The 2,922-nt window shown below is 37.4% G+C and overlaps 1 non-coding gene across 1 annotated transcript; it reads right to left on the bottom strand.

The window, feature by feature from the left end:
* Positions 1–958: 958 nt before the first annotated feature.
* On the bottom strand, positions 959–1,065 carry LOC111556375. The gene has a single exon (XR_002735860.1). It is a non-coding gene; the product is annotated as a U6 spliceosomal RNA (small nuclear RNA).
* Positions 1,066–2,922: the final 1,857 nt, after the last annotated feature.

The following is a 2,922-nucleotide window of genomic DNA, read 5'->3' as shown; positions in this document are numbered from 1 at the left end:
ATCTGTTTATTAAAAGCTAGACTATAAAGAGGGGATATAAGGGGAAAAGGAGCAGGAAATGAGACTTTGGGACACTTGTAATTAGGAAAAAACATTCTGTTTGCACTCTTGCCAGAAGCTGATCTTCCCCTGAGGCTTGAATATAATTACAAGCCAAACAAGACACTTAGGATCTGCAGATTGATATTGTACATAGATCTCTATTTGGCTACTCTCTTGTTCTTTACCCAAGAAATCTAAATATGAGTGTTTTAAAACACGTCTTAACCTATTTTTTGACATGGTATCTATAAAATTATTTTTAAATGTTTTATTTAAATTCTAGTTAACATATAGCATAATATTAGTTTCAGGATTAGAATTTAGTGATTCATCATTTACATATAATGCCCAGTGAGCATCCATACAAGTGCCCCCGTTAATACCTATCACCCATTCAGCCAATCCCTCCACTCACCTCATGTCCAGCAACCTTCAGTGTGTTCTCTATAATTAAGAATCCCTTATGGTTTGTCCCCTTCTTTTTTTTGCCCTTTCCCCTATGTTCACCTGTTTTGTTTCTTATTTTCACATATGAGCAAAATCACATGATATTTGTCTTTCTCTGACTGACTTTCTCACTTAGCATAATATACTCTAGCTCCATCCATGTTGTTGCAAATGGCAAGATTTCATTCTTTTTGATGGTTGAGTAATATTCCATTATTTATATATACCATGTCTTCTTTATTCATTCATCAGTCGATAGACATTTGGGCTCTTTACACAGTTTGGCTATTGTTGATAATGCTGCTATAAATATCTGGGTGTATGTTCCCCTTCTAATCAGTATTTTTGTATCCTTTGAGTAAATACTCTAGTGGTAAAATTGCTGGGTCATAGGGTAGATCTATTTGTAACGTTTTTTTTTGGGGGGGGGGAGAGCGGGGTGGGAATTACCAGGTTTTGTTATCTTCCTAATCATATAGAATGCTTCATGAATTTGAGTGTCATCCTTGTGCAATGGCCAGGCTAATCTTCTCTATATCATTCCAATTTTAGTATATGTGCTACCAAAGCAAGCACTATTTTTAACTTTTTAAGGAATTTCCATACTCTTTTCCAGAGTGGCTGCACCAGTTGGCATTCCCACGGACAGTGTGAGAGTTTCCCCCTTCTCTGCATCCTTGCCAACATCTGTTGTCTCCTGTGTTGTTAATTTCAGCCATTCTGACAGGTGTGAGGTCATATCTTATTGTGGTTTTGACTTGTTTTTCCCTGACGATGAGTGATATTGGCACCTTTTATTGTGTTTGTTTGTCATCTATAAGTCTTCATTGGAAAATTTCTATTAATGTCTTCTGACCATTTCTTTAAGTTTGTTTATTTATTATTTTGAGGGGGGGGAGTAGGGGCAGAGACATAGAGGGAGATAAAGAAGCTCAAGCAAGCTCTGTGCTGTCAGCACAGACCCTGATGCAGGGCTCTATCTCATGAGCCATGAGATCATCACCTGAGCAGAAGTCAAGAGTTGAACACTCAAACGACTGAGCCACCCAGGCACGTCTCTGCCCATTTATTAACTGTATTATTTATTTTTTGGGTGTTGAGTTTGGTAAGTTCTTTGTAGATTTTGGATACTAACTCTAATCAGATATGTCATATTCAAATATCTTCTGTTGCATTCCTATGCAGAAGTAGTAAAGCAGCAGAAAGAGAAATAAAGCAATTGATCCTATTTACTATTGTACCAAAAACCATAAGATACCTAGGAATAAACCTAACCAAAGAGATAAAAGATCTGTACCCTGAAAAGTACAGAACACTTAAGAGAGAAATTGAAGATGACACAAAGAAATGGAAAAATATTTCATGCTCGTGGATTGGAAGAACAAATACTGTTAAAATGTCTATACTACCTGGGCACCTGGGTGGCTCAGTCAGTTAAGCATGGACTTTTGATCAGCTCAAGTCATGATCTCACAGTTCATGGGACTGAGACCTACATCAGGCTCTGTTGCTAAAAGCACGAAGCCTCCTTGGCATACTTTCCCTCTTCCTCTTCCTCTTCCTCTTCCTCCTCCTCTTCCTCTTCCTCCCTCCCTCCCTCCCTCCCTCCCTCCCTCCCTCCCTCCCTCCTTCCTTCCCTCTCCCTCTCCCTCTCTCTCTCTCTCTCTGCCCCTCCCACAATCATGCTCTCTCCCTTTCAGAATAAACAAACATTTAAAGAAAATAAATGGCTACACTACCCAAAGCAATCTATACATTTAATGCAATCCCTATCAAAATATCATCAACATTCTCCACAGAGCTAGAATAAACAGTGCTAAAATTTGTATAGAGCCACAAAAGACCCTGAATAGCCAAAGAAATCTTGAAAAAAAAGAAGTTGAAGGCATTACTATTCTGGACTTCAGGTTATATTACAAAGCTGTAGTCACCAAGACAGTATGGTACTGGCACAAAAAAACAGGCACATTGATAAGTGGAACAAAATAGAAAACCCAGAAATGTACCCACAACTATGTGGTCAAAATTATTTCTTTTAATGAATTTTACATTGATTTTTACCAAAGTATAATTGACATAGAGTATATTATTTTTAGGTGTACCACATGATACATTTGTATATATTGTGAAAGCATCACCACAATAAGTCTAGTTACCATTCATAAGCATACAGATTACAAAATTATTTTCTTGTGATGAGAACTTTTTAAGGTTTACTTAGCAACTTTAAAATTTGCAACACAATATAATGGAAGATAGTCTTCATGCTGTATGTTTCATCCCCATCACTTATTTATTTTATACTGGAAGCATGTACCTCTTGATCCCCTTTACCCACTTTGCCCAACCCCATCCCATTTCCCTGTAGCAACACCAGTATATTCTCTGTATCTATGAGTTAGGTTTAGTTTTGTCTGGTTTGTTTATAGGTTT

This window comes from Felis catus, chromosome C2, assembly GCF_018350175.1.
Source record: "Felis catus isolate Fca126 chromosome C2, F.catus_Fca126_mat1.0, whole genome shotgun sequence".
Classification (NCBI taxonomy): domain Eukaryota; kingdom Metazoa; phylum Chordata; class Mammalia; order Carnivora; family Felidae; genus Felis; species Felis catus.
Note: the sequence above shows the minus strand (reverse complement) of the source record. Positions and strands in the feature narration are given on the sequence as shown.